Below are 18,325 nucleotides of genomic sequence, written 5' to 3' on the forward strand. Positions count from 1 at the left end.
GGTTTTCACGCCTGGCCATTATACGCTTTTCCTCTCTGCAGGGGGAGGAGGCTGGAAGAGCCGGAAGCAGTGCACTGAGCTCCCACCCCTTGCCACTATTCGCAATGGGATGGCGCGGAGCTAAGTCCTGCCCCCTCTCATTGCAAATAGTGGAGAGGGGGTGGGAGCTCAGAGCACTGCTCCCGGCTCTTCCAGCCTCCTCCCCCTGCAGAGAGGGATGCCGTATATCGGCCGGGCGTGAAAACCCAGCCGAGATATGGTTGTCTGAATAAGCCCTAATACTGTAGAGACTTCACTCTCCAAAGCATTAACTTTTCCTACAATAACCATTCCTACGTATAGGTATGCACGAGAAAAGTGAGGTGAGCTTACTCGGAAGGGGGGGATGCCATAATTAGTCCAAGTGCTTTGGCTCTGTATGAGTAGAAGGCCCAATGTACACGGATAGATTCGCATTGCGGAATCTGGAGCGAGCATCCGCCTCCAGATTCTGCAGCAAATACCTGCCATAAGCATGCAATGTAAAAGCGGGTTTCCATGCCCACGAGCGGAAATCAATTGCGATTTTTCCGCTCGCTGGAGGAAAATCGCAGCATATTCTCTTTTGAGCCGGATTCCATGCAGACAGCTTCTATTGAAGTCAATGGAAGCCGTCCGACCCGCGGACCTTCTGAAATCATCACTGCGGAAAGCCAGCGGGATCCGAGTCATCGCCTAGCAACGGTGCGGCATTATCTGTACTGCGTATATGCACCGGCGGGCACATCTGCAGCACCGATAACAAGAATTCAGACAGGTTTGCAGGGGTCCCAGGCCGGGCACAGGGTTGGATTGTGCTGCCGGATCCTGCATGCCAAATCCAACCTGGCCGTGTGCATTCGACCTAAGGCTTGGTGCACATTGGCATATTTTCGGGCCGTGTGCTATCTGTGTAATTCCATAGACAGCCCACAGCCCCATTAGGGCCTATGAAGCTATGCCCATGGATGTTTATTGTACAAAAACTCAGGTCATGTCCTATTCCTGTCAATTTCAAGGATGAGAAATAGGAGATGCAGTGCCCCAGAATGAGCATCGTACTCCTCCATGTACATCTGGCAGCACAGTGACGGGTGTCCATGTACTGTCCGATGCGAGTACCTTGGGCGCAACTCGTAGTTACAGCCATGTGCATCTGGCCTAAGGTTCACTAGTACTCATGTGGATGGTAATATGAAAAACTGAGTGGTATTCTTGCTGCCCCATCAGTTATATAGCCAAATGTAGCATCTAAATGATCGGTAAGATGTAGACTGTGGCGTGTTCTGGCCAAGAGCACACATCTACTGACTTTTGCCAATAGTCCATGAGTTTCAGTGACGTCACTGCATCTGGTATGACGGCTCTACAGGATCACTAAAGCAGTAGGTCTAAGGCCCCCTTCACATGCGCATTTGTCCGTGCCCCAGCTCAACTTTTTTGTGCCCTGAATAAGACTTTTTTGTGTGCGTATCGTCGTATTTTACTGTACTTTTTCTGCCCACAGAGCATGTTTATTTGCGCGCAGCGAACAGACACAGTGATTGAAGTGGCTAATTCATCTAATGATTTTCAGAAGTGATGTTTTTCCAGCAGAATCACATATAACGCCTCACCTTACATATTGCACACGCATTTGCACTCCCCCCATTGACTTCTACGGTGACTTTGGGTGCTCAAATACGCATAAAAATAAAGCATGCTGATTTGGTTTTTCACACAACTGAAATGCGTGCGCAGAATACAGAAATGTGAACGAACCCATTGAAATCAATGGGTTCTATTCTCTGCGTATTGCTCTCATACATTCTGCACGTTTCCAATACACGCACAAATACATCTGTGTGAATCTGGTCTAAGGGGCTTTTCACCCAGAATGGAATATTCACACAGGACAATATGCAGGATATTCAGTCCCAAAATACGCACTGCTAACATGTATTTTGGTGCATAATTGAAAATAGTAGAATCCTGCCGGCAATTCCACATCAAAATCTGCAATGCTATTGTGGAAAACTCCGTCCGGTGTGAAAGGTCCTTAAGAGCGATCAAGATACTTGTTTTTTTGGTCGGTTAAACCCTAGTTATATATAGGGTTGCAGGTGCTAAACGTTTTAAGCAGCACAGACATTTGTGGACCAAGTGTATAGAGCATTGGTGCTGGTGTTATTTTGTGGGATTTTGGGTTCTGTATCAGTAGAGAACCTACAGCATATAAAGGCATGTAATAATCCACAACTGGATGTTGGATCTACAATGACGGCCTTAGGGCTAATGCCCATGGCCAGATTATCGCTGTCGAATTCGTAATCAGACACCCACCCCAAATAATGCAGCAATGTCCATCCATAGACATGCTGTGTTAAACGATCAACTGCGATTTTCTGCTCGCAGGGGACAATCACAGCATGTTCTATTTCGTGTGGAAAATCGCACAGACGGCTTCCAATGCAATCAATGGAAGCCGTCCGTCCAGCGATGCTTCCATAGTGAGCACCGCGAGAATCCGTATCACAGCCCGGCCCCGGCGTGTAATGCGCTGCACTGCACATGCTTGCGGAGGATCCGGACAGGTAAGTATAGCGTCTCTGGGGGGCACGCGGGTCTGATACCACTGCGATATTTCACAGTCGGAATGCGACCCGACCGTGGCCATGAGGTCTTACCAGGTGAGCATTCACAAAAGTTGGTGGAACAGATGTCTATATTTGTAGAATAAAGAAAACTGATGCCCTTTTGGGCAAAATGTGTATTTGTATAATAATATAAAGTGTATTTGGTAACTGTAATTGATATTTACAAATATTTCAATAATAATACAGTATTTTGTTATCTGCCCTTATATGCTCCATATATGTTTATTTGACGAAAAATAACTCTATATTATTATATAATTTCCATTTTAAGAATGTGCAGTCGACATTTTTGTATTGATCATAGGTGCAGTGCCAGAAATTGTGGAAGACGAGCCTCAAGGTCTCCGTATAAACAGACACCAAATCCTTCTCGCCGCAGCGTAATGAATCTTCACTTGCTGCTACAGCTGTAAAAGGATTATCATGTCAGATAACTAAAAGTTCCTTTCAAGTATAACTGAAAGGACAGAAGAACATGATATGACACAAAATGCATCCACTTTAGAAAGGCACAACCGGCGCTCTGCTTATTGACAGCATGATAAAGCCATAGCCCTCTCATATAATCTGATAATCTGCTGTGTAGAATGCTATATTTTCCTCTTACACTAAGTGCATAATCAGACTATTGACAGCACCACTAGGGCGGCCCCTATAATAACTGCATTAAGGTATCTAAAACTCATTAATCTTTCTTTTATCCAGCTGGCAATTCCAAGTAGACTTTCTGGCAGTTTCTATTCCGTCGATGCAATACTGGCGCAGGTTACCATGATGCAACAAGGGAGTATTGTATTAACAGGATGCAGGTAGCTATCCACAGCATTGTACTAGTAGAACCCGTAAAGCCGTAGCCACTATGAGGGATTTGTGGACAAACGATGGTCTTAATATTATCCCAGCCAATGTACAATGCGCCTAATTTATGAAGAAGCGCACATGTCGATTAGTCCTTGCACAGAAATCTACGTCAGCTATGAGTTGGAGTCCATTTTTGGTGTAATTTGCGCACATTCTGTTAGTCCAGAGCGGCCACTCCTACTTTTAAAAAAAAGTTTCAGCAGTACACTGATAAAAAGTTGCAAAACCTTTGTGCACGGTAAAGTTGCGCAAAGATTTGACTTTTCTTTTCCGTTTTACTTTGTGAATCTCCCCCCTATAAGCGCAATACTTTCCTGTACCAATCAGAGTATTTATGCGTCCGTTATACAAACAAGTGTCTAAACCCAAACATGAGAATCCTGACCCAAACTCAGAGGATCCTGGATTACTCTAATGCTCTGAGTTTGGGTTGGGAGACCTGAGGTCCGGCTGGGACACTCATCCGTATTAGGCCAGGCTCACACGATTGTATTTTCATTGCATATAATGCACGCAAAAAGGCGTCAACGGAAATACATTGCCTTTCATTGTTCCACTCACACTAGCGTATATTTAATGCATATGTTACGTGCGTAAAAAAGATCGCAGCATATTCTATTTTTCTGCGTATTATGTAAGAGCCCTATTCTTCTCTATGGGTGTGTTTTGAACGCAACACATTTGCAATTACTTTGTGTATTTGCAACATTTTTTTACGGATGTTGGTAGGAGAAATGCGAAGGAAGAAACCAGGAAGTTGTAGGGAGACAGTGCAGGACAACCCATAGGGACCACCGCACCCATCCACGCTGTTGTCTGTGCATATTTGGGCTGTAGTAATAATACCATGGCTACTTCTGATATGGGTAATCTCATTGCTCTGATTCATCGGACGTGGCTGTGCAAGAGTGGAAGAACCAGCCAAGCCAAGAAAGCACCATCCTATAGTGAAGACATGGTTCTCAGAGCGCCGCTAACAACTTTTACCAACACAGGAAAGCACAAGAAAAGGGCACCTGTGTGATGATGTGAGCGCTAGAAGGGTGTTTCCATGGGGTTAGGCAACTTCTAACATCATTCCCTGCTTGTGTTCATTTCGCATGTGTAAAATACGGAGTGCGAACACTCGCAAAAACACATATGCGGGTAAAACGCCACAAATTTTATGCTGCATACAGTCGTGTGAGCCCAGCCTTACAGATATATAAATGTGCCCATAATACGCTCCTATAATGGTCATCTATATTACGGACACCCAAAACGTGCCCATAATATACTTGTGTAAAACCAGCCTAGATAGGAAAAAGCTGCGCAACAGTTGTGTTGGAATCATTTTCTCATTAGAAGTCATAATGCGTCCTGCGGTAAAGTTGTCTCTTAACTTCTGTCTGTCCCTTTGTTTTAGAAGGATCATATCATGACACTCGTTATAGCATAAATGTTGATTCATGGAGCTTGACCAATTTGGCCGCCACCAAACTCATTCTTGGCATTAGTTGAGGTCTTAGCGATTAGAGCCTGACTGATCAAATATTTATTTTATAACCTATTAATATACCAAAAATGTTTATGCTGGAAAAGAGAATTCTAATAAAAAATGACTTATTTGAGAAATGGAGTTTTTTATGCACTCAATAGCTGATACATTTTTGAACGAGCTGTTGAATCTTGTTAGGGTTGCGTCATGAAAAAAAAGCAGAAGAGGCGTGGATCCGGGCTCGGAGAGATTTGCTGTTCCCTAAAATGTTATTCCTATCGTATGAATATTTCACGTGGGTGTGATCAGCAGAAGAATGATAACTATTTTGATAGGAATATAAAAAGGTAGTAAAAGCAACATTATAGTTTGAACCACGTGTCCGGCTGGAATCAGTCATCTTGGCTTTTGACTGTTCAAAGGCGACAAGTTTTATAGTTGTTTGAGAAGAGTTTTACTGAGAAAGGAAGCTGGGAATATAATCAGTCAGTCTTTACATTCCCAATCTCATTTGTCCTGAGAATATAGTAGATATACTAAAGTTAAGGCCCATTTACTCGTAGCAATGATCACTCAAAAATTGCTAAAAAGCGATCATTTGAGCAATATTCGTTGCATCTAAACGTGCGGCCATCGTGCACTTTTCGTGCACTGCTAGCTGATCGTTATATTCAAGCCAGCCTAAAAATTGTTGTGTGGTCTTATCAGGACCACATGCTGAGTTCTCCACGGGTATTGCTGAAAGCATTGTTTCCCGTTGGAGAACAAAGGAGCTGAAAGCAGATAAGAGCCCTCCAGATATTAACTGCATTCAGCTAAGGCTTCACTTGAACGCTGAATAGCTCTGAAGTAGCTGAGTAGCTACTTAATAGTTTATGCAAAATGATCGCTCAAAGCTGTCACTCAAACTGTCGTTTGAGCAATTTTTGAGCGATCATCGCTCCGTGTAAATGGGCCTTTAGTAAAAGGCGAAAACAGCCTGCAGGCGCGTTCACACATCACTGATTTGCTGTGGATTTTGTTGCAGATCTGCTGTAGATTTCACTTTTTCAATTGAATTCTGCATCAAAATCTGCAGCAAATCAGCGAAGTGTGAACACATCCTTAAAGATCCTTTTGCTTTGTTAAATGAGTGCTGATCAAGAAGATCGATGCTCGTCTACTGGGCCTTCACACAGGCCTGTTCAGTCTCTATAGGGGATGAATGGTCGTTCATAGATTGTTCATCCTCATACACCTGACATTTGTATTTGTTGCCTGCACATCTCCCCATTTCAGCCCAATGTCAACGGGCGGATTTGATTTGCGGAACCCGTGCGGGAGATCCCCAATTCAAGCCACCCATAGGGATGCATTAGCATCTGCAAAACAATTAAAAGCATGCAGACGACGTGCGGATCACACGCGCAGGGAAAGAAAATCGCAGCATGCTCAATTTTCTGCAGATTCCCGCACGGACACTGTGGACGTGCTGCGGATCCGTGGGAAAGCAGGAGATTTAAAAAGAAAAAAATACAGCCCATGCGCGGTGCGCACCAGCACGCATCCGTCGTGCAAAAGAAAGAAGATCCGGCCAGGGCGCATGAGACCCGCAGCGCATCCGGACAGGTAAGAAAACTGTCCATGGCTGCGGGCACGGGCGGATTCTGTGCAAGATTCTGCTCTCAGAATCCATGCGTGCCATGAACATGAGGCCTTAGGCCTCATGTCCACGGGCCCGCATGGTTTCCACGTGCAGAATCCTGCAGCGGATTCGACCCAGCCAGGAGACATGAGGCCAAAAAATACATTATACTCACCTGTGCGGACGCTGCGGGGCTCTCCTCCGTCGCGGATAGATCTTTCTTTTGCCCGGCGGATGCGCTCTGGGTGCCGGGCGCATGTGCCGTCTTTCTTTTTTTTCCCAAGCTCCTGCTTTACTGCGTCCGTGCCGCGGATCTGGACTGCTTCCATTGGCTTCAATAGAAGCCATGAAAGCCATTCATGCAGGAAACCTGCACAAAATGGAGCATGCTGCGGGCACTTTCCTGCGCGTGTGATCCGCGCACCAGGGAAAAATGACATCCGAAGGTATTTAATTACCTGCGGGTGCCCAATGATTCCCTGTGGGCGCAGATAACACGAGCGGGAGACCTGCGCGGATTTAATAAAACTATTTTCCCCCGTAGACATTGGGCCTTACACAGGAAGATGTGCTGCCGACAACTGAGCATTCTATGTTTCCATAAAAGATACAATTAGCCAAGAAGCAAGATTTGCTCATTTGTCAGCTAATTGTTTCTCCTATTTCACTGGAAAAGCTGTCAGAGCATACTGCAATGCCGGCAGCGGTAATCGCACATACATACTGACGCTCTGTTAGTTTCAGTGAAATTGCTTGAATTCCGTAATCTCTGGTGGTCCAATTTAAAAGAATCGAGCGACCGTGCGTATGTGTAACCACCACTCTCTCCATTGCGGGGCGCTCTGAACTCCTGTTCTCGGGATCAGTGGGGCTCACCACAGTCCACAAGTTATGACGGGAGAGCAAGATGACTGGGCTCACGTATTTTGGCCATATAATGCAAGCAGAGTCACTAGAAAAATCTATAATGCTTGGACAGATCAGTGGCAACAGAAGACCCGGCCGCCAAAGGACACGATGGCCGATACTGTCAGAGCTGATACTGGCATGGATATCACACAACTGAAAGAAGCAGTGCAAAACCGAAAAACATGGAGGGAGCTCGCCTTTAGGGCTCATATTGACGACCATGTTTTAACCGCGTATTACATGTGTGCTGCACGGCCGTGTGATACTCTGTGAATGGAGTCAATGAAAGTCAATAGCTGTCATTAATCCATGCATATATGCGTGTAGACACTGCGCATCGATAGGGACGAGAAATAGATTGCAGCATTCTGTATTTCGCTGCGTACCACGCAGTGAGTCCTATGCATTTGTACAGGCTGCGTATGAAACGCTGTTCTTATGCAACCCTGCTATCAAACAGAGAGGGGGATTTTTTTTTTTAAAGTCACGCTGTAGTGTACTCATAGCCATACGTGGTTCCTGTCGGCAGCACTGATGATTACAAAATCGGTGAAACACTGCGGGTAGACCCGCAGAATTTTACGCATACACCCGTGGGCATGAGTGACATTAGAGTCATCGAGGGTCTTGAACGATAAAACGCCTAGCAACAGCATGTGATTTGCATAGCTATAAGGGTCCCAGGGGTCACAGTTGCAACCGGACCCCTAAGCCTCCCCACTGCTGCTGCTGCTCATCCTTCTAGCAGAGCAGTCCTATCAATCTTCATCAAGCTGTATGGTTCTTCTGCAGGAAACAAGGGATGGAGTCGGGCTATACTGTGCAGGGGCGGGCTGGGCCAGGGTGCAGAGGGACCCCAGAAGATGCTTATGGCGGCTCGCCTGTGCACCTTCAATGCGTTCTATTGTTTCTGCCTCCTTGGACACACATACAATTGAATATAATAGCCACTATAATAGCCGCTGGAGGCGGCTCAGAGAGGTGATGGAGGCTAACTGTTATGTGCGGCCATGTACAGAAGACAGGAAGATGATGCACATGAACTGCTTAAATTGTGCTACTAGGGGTTTCTGTGCTAATTGGATATGCTATGCCCAGAGGATGCTGTATGGAGTCAGGGGGGGTCACAGGATTAGTAATATATGCATATAATTGCACTCAGCAGCACCTGGAAGTGTATGCTCTGCACCTGCAGGACCAGTAGGTTACCTGAGCAGTGTAATGTCTGCTGCACCAGTAGAAGTGTTACTATTAGGCCCAATTCACATCTGCATCAGAGGTACCATTTAGACCCGGCAGAAAAGCTTGGACAAAATAGTGTAGCATGCTGCACTATTTCGTCTGGTAAACATGCCCCATTATAGTCAATGGCATCTGGGCTCTGGTATTTTTGTTGTTTGGTTCTGAGGGTGGAGCCGAACTACACCCGGAGCCCCAGGCACAGATGTGAACAGGACCATAGATGTACTGCCTCAGCTCTGAAGGATTCCTTCATGGCTTCCCCAGAGCTCCCATGTCTCCTTCTCCTGGCATTGTTTATTCCACTACATCCTTACTGGCTTGGCCATGTGTAAAACGATAGCCTGCAGAAACTGATAGATAAGAGTTGTTCACAGTACAAAAGCCTCCATCTCTGGTGGTAATGGGTTGCATTAGTGCCTATGGCAAGGGAAAATTACACATCATGGAAGGCACTATTATTACTGAGCAGTATATAGAGGTTGTAGAACTACATATGCTCCCACCCAGACGACGTCTCTTTCAGGGAAGGCCTGGTATATTTCAACAAGACAACCACATACTGCATCCACCACAACAGTATGGCTTCATAGAAGAAGAGTCGAGGTGCTGAACCGATCGACCTGCGGTCCAGAACTTTCACCAACAGGAAACATTTGGCGCATTATGAATAGAAAAATCCAGCAGAGAAGACCAAGAACTGTTGAGCAGCTAGAATCCTACATCAGACAAGAATGGGACAACATTCCTCTCCCAAAACTCCAGCAATTGGTCTCCTCACTTCCCAGAGGTTTACAGACTGTTGTAAGAGGAGGGGAGATGCTACACAATGGTAGACACGGTCCTGGCCAAACTTTTCTGAGATGTGTTGCTGCCAGCAATTACTAAAGGAGTTAGTTTTTTTTAAAAATGAAATGGAAAAATGTCTCCCTTCCACCTTCTGATATGTTCTATTGGGAATAAAATACGGTTATAAAAAATTTCCAAATCATTGCTATCCTTTTTTTTCACAGCATCCCAACTTTTTTGGACTTTTTTGGACTTGGGGGTTGTGTATATTTATAGATCTCTTAGTTTATTTGGGACAAAGGCACTTTTTAATCAGGGGGCACAAGAAGAGCCACATGTCTACTCAGGTGGCACAGAGTACGGCCTACATTTATACAGGCAAGATGATATGCAACAGTTATTTTCACGGGCACAGTGTGCGACTGGGCTGCAGAAGCGATGAGCAGTAGATATTTGTGCAACAAACTGTTTAGAGATGACAAATGGACAAGAAATCATCCTGGCTGTCCGGTCCACATGAAGAGGAAAAGAAAGAGAACAACTCCAATCAAAAAACGCACCACTTGTTAGTCACTTCACTGTTAGTTTACCTTCCCTCTGATGGGTCTGACGAGTACCGAAGTCACTGGTATGATCTTCAGAGAGATGATGTGTGGCAGCATCTCTGTTTGCTAAACAATTGTTACAGGGGTATTCGAGGATTTTTTTATTTTTTCTATGGATGACGACAGGTCATCAATAGATGTCCAGCGAGGATCTGCTGTTCAGATGCGCACTGATCATTTGCTGTCATACAGGTTGAATTTAATGAAAGCTGTGCCTGCAGTGCCAACCCAGGCCACTGCACTGTGGTCAGATGTTTCTGCTTCCTGTGCTGACCACAGTGATAACGGCCTCGGGAATCAGCTCATCAGCGGGGATCTGAATGGCAGTCCCCAATGATCCTCTATTGATGACTTAGCAGTCATCAATAGAAAAAATAACCTAAAAATGGGTATTCTGGTAATTTTTTTATCTTGGGAGGTGTAACTTCTCACGCTACCAACTTTTTTGGCAGGGTGTTAATTTGACTTTGCAACTGATCTCTGTACTGAGCTTGTTTCCGATGCTGTATTTATGAACTTGGTTCTGGTGCTGTATTCATGTCGTGGGCTTGGTTCTACGGCAGTATTCATGTTATAAACTTGGTTCTGAAGCTGTATTTATGTTCTGTTTGTTTTTGGTATTCTATTTGCATTATGCACCTGCTTCTACTTCTTATGGGCTAGTGTTGTGTGCTTGCCCCCAGGCTAAAGTTTGCCAGCCAGCATCTCGGGGGGGGGAGGGGGGGGGATCAGAAAGGGGCTACTTTAATTTGGGGTGGAGATGTAAAAAATGGGAACAGAGGGATCTATTAATCTGGTAGCATTCAGTAGGAGCACCTTTACTTGGGGCAGACAGGGGCTCTTGTTTCTTTCAGGGGGTTCAAAAAGAGCACTTTTATTGGAAGGCACAGAGGTGTTTTGTTACTTTAAGGAGCCTAGACGGGGAAGTTTCACTTGGAGTGGCACAGAAGGGCTCAGTTACTTTAAGAGGGTCTATTACTTTTAAGGGCCTCTATTACTTTGTATGAGCACTGTGGTGGCTCTAATACTTTGAGGGGACTTACAGGGGGCACTGTTACTTGGGTGGGCACAGAGAGCTTCTATTCATTGAATTATGTTTAATTTGTAGGGCACTTATGGGTCTCTATTAGGCCGCCTGCAGACGGGCGGAAATTCTGCGGCGGGATTTCCCGCGGAATTTCCGCCCTTGGAAGCTGCCATAGGATTGCGTTAGAACCGCAGCATGTTCTATTTTCGAGCCCCGCACAGAAACGTCACTCACCGGTCGCCCGCTCCAGTCTGCGCATGCGCTGGCTAGCCGGCAGCCGGCAAATGAAAGAGTCGGAGCTGCGGGGCGGGGGTGAGTACACGCTGCTCTCTGCAGGGGCTTGGGTCAGGTCCTGCGGCAAGAATTCTCGCAGCCGGATCCGACCCGGCCGTCTGCAGGCGGCCTCTCTGTAAGGGCACAGAGGAGGCATTAATACTTTAGGGGGAATAAAGGGGCTCTATTTGTGGGGGCACAGCGGAGGCTCTATTTTGAGGGGCACTGAAGGGCCATTTTACTATGGGGGGCATTAGGGGTAGGAGTCAAATCTTCGCTGAAATTTGTCTTTAATGGCGGTCTGGGCCCAAATAGAAGGAAAGGTAAAATGAGGAATTCCCATTGAAGAGTACATCAGCTGTGATCATGGGAAGTACCTGCGATGTAATCACTATCACTTTATAGTGCTGATATCTAACTGCATTATTTACAACTATTATTGTTCATAGAGCTGAGCCACCGTATCTAACCCCATTGTGTTAAAAAGTTTGTCGTAGGCTGCCTGTCCACGGCCGAGGCAGAATATCGCTAGCAATATTCCACTATGGGGGAGCAGGGGGGGGGGGAAAAGACAGGTCTCTGCGGTGAGCCTATCTGATAGATAGGCTGACCGCGGCAAATCGCGGCATGTCGGATTTGAATCCCCCGAGTGGACAATCGCTATGATTCTCCGCTCGTGGACATTGGGCTGCGCTTTCCATAGTTAAGTCTATGGAAAGCGTTCACTGCGTTACCCACAGCTGGATTATCGCCGCGGATAACGCAGTGACATATCGCCTGTGGACAGGAGGCCGTATAGATATGCTGTCCCCCTTTAATGCCTTGATTCTACAGATATTAGGGTGGTTTCACATCTGCGCCAGAACCTCCAGGTTCCATCACAGATCCAGCTCAAAATACTAGAAGAAAAAGCGCTACAAAAGCCAACCAGCTGGGCAGAAAGCGGGTGGACCCCATTATAGTCAATGGGGTCCGTTCGGTTCTGTCCGCAGACGTAATCATTCAGTCGTGGGGATTCCCTTTTCCTGCTGCCCGAACGGAGCAGGAACCTGAATCCCCAGCGCAGATGTGAAAACACATTTACTCATGTTTTGTGAATGCAAATATCTAACACTTAGGCAGTTCTTGTAATACTATATATCCTACATAAACACTGTTGCATGCAGCTGCCATAATAAAAGCTACAGTATATCTGTTTAGCCATCAGCATACATTAACACTAAACTAGATGATTAACTTGAATAGACTCTTCCTTAGCAATTCCTGTTCAACTTTGGAATATCAGCCAGAGGAGCTCAGTAATCAGTCTGCATGCTGGAACCTGTTCAATTATGTAGCTAGACCAGTTGAGTGCATACTAAACTGAATGAATATACAGTAGGGGTACTTTTAGATGAGTCGAATTATCATTTGAATGAGCGAATGATGACAGAGTTAGCTCATTCGCTTGTGCAGCTAGTTTAGACCGGCAGATACATCCGTGGCTTAGTCAAACGAGAAGTCTTTCAGTCTTTCCCATTCGCTGTAAAAGGGACTGAGAAGGACTGAACGAGCGCTGTTTAAACCGAACGATAAGCGAATGAGCCAACAATGACTTTTATGCCGCATAAACTGAAATTTGAGCAAAAAGTGAACGATTATTGTTTGTCGTTCGGTCGTTGGCGCACATTTAGGTCGAACGATTATCGTACACTTTCGTCGTTTGAACAATTTTTTTAACTATAATCGTTCAGTCTAAAAGCACCTTTAGGGTGCATTCCCACGAACGTAAATCAGCTCGGTTTTCACGCCGAGCCGATATACGTTGTCCTCGTGTGCAGGGGGGGGAGGGGGGAGGATGGAAGAGCCAGGAGCAGGAACTGAACTCCCGCCCCCTCTCTGCCTCCTCTCCACCCCTCTGCACTATTTGCAATGGGGAGAGGCGGGACGGGGGCAGGGCTAATTCTCGGAACTGAAAACCGAGCCGATATACGTTCGTGGGAATGCACCCTTAGGGCCAGAAGTATTTGGACAGTGACACAATTATTATAATTTCACTTTCTGTACATCGCCACAATGGGTTTGAGACAAGGTGTGATTGAAGTGTGGATTTTCAGCTGTAATTCAAGGGATTTAACAAAACTATTGTATTAACAGTTCAGGAATTACAGACATTTTTTACATAGTCCCTCCATTTTCAAAAGTTAGAAAGTAATTGGACGTCTGACTGATAAGCAGTTTTAATGTCCAGTGTGGCCTGTTTTCTCATCATTTCATGACAGATAGAAGAGATAAAAGATCTGAAGTTGATTCCGAGTTTGTATTTAGCATTTGCAGCTGTTAATGAAAACTCTCAATATTTAGTCCAAAGCGTTGTCAATGCAAGTGAAAGAGGCTATACTTATGGTCCTTTTATACAAGTATTGGGGCTGAGCCATCCTCAGAACGCTTGTTAACCCATCAATCGGGCCATGTAATGGGACCAACGATCAGTTGACAAAGAAGTAAATGCTTGTTTGTTGGCTGATTGGCTTGTTTATGCGAGTATAAAAATGCTCATTGATCAGCTGTACCCCTCTCCATATGAATAGGGAGATGTACAGCCAGCCTATATGGACAAACCATCTCGGCCTGTTTAAAGAGAAAATAAGTGCCAATGGGCATATATGTTGATCCGTGCTTGTTACATTAGTTCGGCAATCAGCTTGCCAATTATTGGGCCCGAGTGTTCCTCCAAAGACTGGTTCGCCTGACTATTGGGTAGTGTAAAGGGACCATTTGGCAGAAAAAAAGTCACAAATCATATCAGAGGCAGTAGAAAGTAGGAATCGCCAACTATGGTACATTTTTAAAGAGAAGGAAAGCACTGGTGAGCTCAGTAACACCCAAATGGCCTGGAAGAGCACAGAAGATAACTAAACTGGATGATAACAGAATTCCTACCTTGACAAAGAGAACCCTTTCATCACATCTAATCATATGAAGAACATTCTCAAGGAGATAAGCTGGTTTCACATCTACGTTTGAACCTCCGGCCGGAGGTTCCTTGACAGATCCGGCTCAAAGTGCCGGAAGAAAAAGCACTGCATGCATGTAGTGCTTTTTCTTCTGTCCAAGAGCCGGGCAACTGGGTGGAAAGCAGAAGGTCCCCGTTATAGTCAATAGGGTCCATCCAGTGCCGTTCGGTTCCGTCCTGAGATGGAGCCTTTCAGCTGCGGGGATTCCCCTTTCCTGCTCCCCAAACCGAGCAGAAAAACAAAACCGCGAGCACATATGTGAAACCCCTCATAGACTTATGATTGTCATTCTTCAATCAAGAGATATCTTCATGAATCTAAATACGGAGAGTTGATGTCATGATGCAAACCACTGGTAACGCTCAACTACCGAAATTCCAGTTAAAATGTATCTATAAAAGCAGCTCAGTTCTGGAACAAGATTTATTGGGGCGTAGGAGACCACAATTAAGTTGTACCAGAACGGTGGTAAGAGAACAGTATGAAGAATAAAAGGAAGGGATCACGATCTGTAGCATACTACATCATCTGTCACACATGGTAGAGGTGGTGCCATGGCATGGGTGTGTATGGCTGCCAATGGACTTAGCTCAATGGTGTTTACTCATGTGGCTGTAGATAGGTGTAGCAAATATAGGGCTGGCAGCATATGAAGATACAGTAGAAAAAAGTAGTTTATTCTCCCATCACAACAGACAGCGACATTTTGACCTGGCGGCTTTCTTCAAGCTCAACTTGTAGATAGATGTAGCAAGATGAATACTAGGGTTACACAGCTATCAGATTCAGTCAAATGAGACAAAACCTATAATAACTTCACTGTACAGATGGATGTGTCACTGTCCAAAAAGTTCTTGCCTCAACTTTAAATAATGCACTAAATAGTGATAAACATATAAATTCAATCACGGATAAGAAAACTGACACTGTAATGATCTTTAAAGCAAAAGTCATTACAACTTCATGTTTAGTAACCTGCTCCATTCTATGAATTATAGCATTTCATACAATAACTTTTTCACAATTCTATCACATGTTGTAAATAATATGCCGACAACGTTCTCACATATCCAATGACAATGTCACATTAACATGCACCACCGGGATTCAGTTCAGAACAGATACTCTAACCTGAAGCCATATTGACAGGTTTGTACTCACCTTGCACTTCCTGAAAGTCTTTGCAGTCTATACTACAGCATGAAATGAAGTAGCCAAAGTACAACGGACGGACAGACGGCAAATACTGAAAAATATCCAGATTTTCTTTTTCTCTGGAAAAGTTTCCTTAGGGAGCCTTGTGATTTAAGGTTGGACTGGAAAGGGTGTGTGCTGCCTGGAGCAGCCAGGGTGGAGAATAAGAGCCAGGAAGCTTCCTGTTTGCAGAACAGTGTATGAGCCGGAGCGCACAGCCTGTGTAAAGGGGAGGTGTTTATAGGTCATAGGTATCATTCTTAACTCTGGCTTGGCAATTAGTTAACTTCATAACAAAAGGCTGCGCCTAATCAGTTTCTATACTGCTAACAATACATACACTGTTGCGGTGAGTAGCAAGTAGAAACTCACAAGGAGAGTAAAGTTGGCCTTAAACAGGAAGACTTCTGTAAAAAAGTCCTTCACCTATATGACATGGGTGTCATATAATCCCATCGTCATAACAAAGAAATGCTTGGATCTGGTATAAAGTAACTTTCATTGTCAGAGATCAAGTTAGTATGGGTACAAGTATGAGAAATAAACTTCAAAAACTTTTACAAAACTTGTGATTCCTAGAAACCTGTGCCTTGCTTTGGGGAATAGGAAGTAAAAACTTGGATTGTCTTCGATTTTTAAGGATTTTTTATTTTTTTTTTAGAAAACAAGCCTTAAAATTAAAGGCAAAAGTTTTAGATACTGAAAACACTGTTATACAATAACTAATGTGAGTACTCAAGCAGAGACATGAAACTAATCCCATATTTCCTAACATGGTCCATTTTATATAGTATTCTTCTATTATCCTATATGCAATTTTTGCTGTTTGGAGGAGAGTAATAAAGCTTCCGTTCTCCATCTTGATTGTGGAAATCATTGTCTGCAGGCAATAGCACCCTTGACTAAAAGCATTGTTGACTAAGTATCACATGAGGTCTTGCCTGGGCATAACAAAGGAAGGTGTGGCAAGATCCTATTAGTCAGAAGCTAGAGTAATATAAATCATTTAACAGTCTTATAGGGAGGGTGTAATTAAAAAATGACCCATTATACAAATCATATTTATTAAAGAATTTTTGGTGATGTTGTTTTATTTTTGGTCACAAATCTCACAATCTATATTTCTAAAAAATCCAGCATTTGTCACACTGACCACAGAGCCTAATACTAGTCTGATACTTCTGTTCTGTAGAAAAAGCTTTGCAGCAGTCATCTCATCATCACAGGCAGGATTACACTGAGAGATAACGCCTATATGTAGATAACAGAGGGTCTACCATTCACAATACGGTAGGTATAAGCACTCCTCCTCCCTGCAAAACGATCTCTGCGCAGGTCACAGAGAAGTCTAGAACAGTCTCCTATACTAGTCAGTGGGTCAGCCCTTGTCCAGTGTGTGAATGGCCCATGAAGCTGCTGTAAAGCACATCTCTAAATGCTGATTAATGCAGCTCAAGAAAGTGGTCGCCCCCATAGTCATGTATAGACAACAACATCAAAAATTCTACCATCAGAAAATAAAAGCAGATTAGGAAAATGTTTCACTAATTGGTTTTCATAAAAAATATAGATGATATATTCCCTTTAACAAGTTCCTGGCAAAGTGAAAGTCACAGGAGAGGCTGCAGGTGGTGCCCTGTATAGTGGATATAAAAAGTCTACACACCCCTGGTGAAATGCCATATTTTTGTCATGTTAAAAATTCCAACAAAGATGAATCATTTCTAGAGATGAGCGAACGTACTCATTACGAGTACTTACGCACCCGAGCACCGCCATTTTCAAGTACAGCGGTACTCGCGCGTAAAGATTCGGGGGGCGCCGTGGCGGCACGGGGGGTAGCAGTGGGGAGTGGGGGGGAGAGGGAGAGAGAGAGGGCTCCCCCCTGTTCCTCACTGCTACCCCCCGCACCGCCGCGCCTCTCCCCGCCCCCCGGCGCCCCCCGAATCTTTACGCCCGAGTACTGAAGTACTCGAAAATGGCGGTACTCGGGTGCGTAAGTACTCATTACGAGTACGTTCGCTCATCTCTAATCATTTCAGATTCATTTCCACCTTCACTACGACCCGTTATCTGTGCAATTCCATTGAGAAACAAATTCAAATCTTTTGGAGAGGAAAATACTGTAGTAGCATAAATATGCACACCCTAAAACTAATACATTTTTGATGTACCCTTTGACTTTGACTGCATTTAGTCTTTCTGGGTAGGTATTTATCAGCATGGCACATCTTGACTTGGTAATCTTTGCCCACTCTTCCTTGCAAATCTGTAAGATTGTGAGAGCATCTTGTGTGTAGCGCCCTCGTCAGGACAACCCACAGATCCTCAATGGGGTTCAGATCTGGACTCTGGTTGGCCCACTCCAAAGCTTTGATCATCTTCTGGCGAAGCCATTCTCTTGTTGATTTGGAGGTATGTTTTGAGTTGTTGTCGTGCTGAAAGGTGAAATTTCTTTACTTTATCTTTGGCTTTTTAGCAGAGGCCTGAACTTTTTGTGCCAAAATAGACTGATTTGGAACTGTTCATAATTCCCTCCACCTTGACTAAAGCCCCAGTCCCTGCAGCAGAAAACCAGCCCCAAAGCATAATGCTGCCTCCACCATGATTTACTGAGGGTATGGTATTATTTTAATGATGTACAATGTTGGCTTTGCACCAAATCTACGTTTTGCAA

The 18,325-nt window shown here is 44.6% G+C and overlaps 1 protein-coding gene across 1 annotated transcript in view; it reads right to left on the reverse strand.

Annotated features, from left to right (window-relative positions):
* The window catches only part of TJP2 (tight junction protein 2), a 121,599-nt gene extending 105,746 nt beyond the window's left edge, over positions 1-15,853 (reverse strand). The window contains exon 1 of the mRNA XM_066604196.1: positions 15,616-15,853. The gene's annotated coding sequence lies outside the window, so the exon portion shown is untranslated. The remainder of the gene's footprint in view (positions 1-15,615) is intronic.
* Between the last annotated feature and the right edge of the window lie 2,472 nt (positions 15,854-18,325).

This window comes from Eleutherodactylus coqui, chromosome 5 (genome assembly GCF_035609145.1).
Source record: "Eleutherodactylus coqui strain aEleCoq1 chromosome 5, aEleCoq1.hap1, whole genome shotgun sequence".
NCBI classification, from domain to species: Eukaryota; Metazoa; Chordata; class Amphibia; order Anura; family Eleutherodactylidae; genus Eleutherodactylus; species Eleutherodactylus coqui.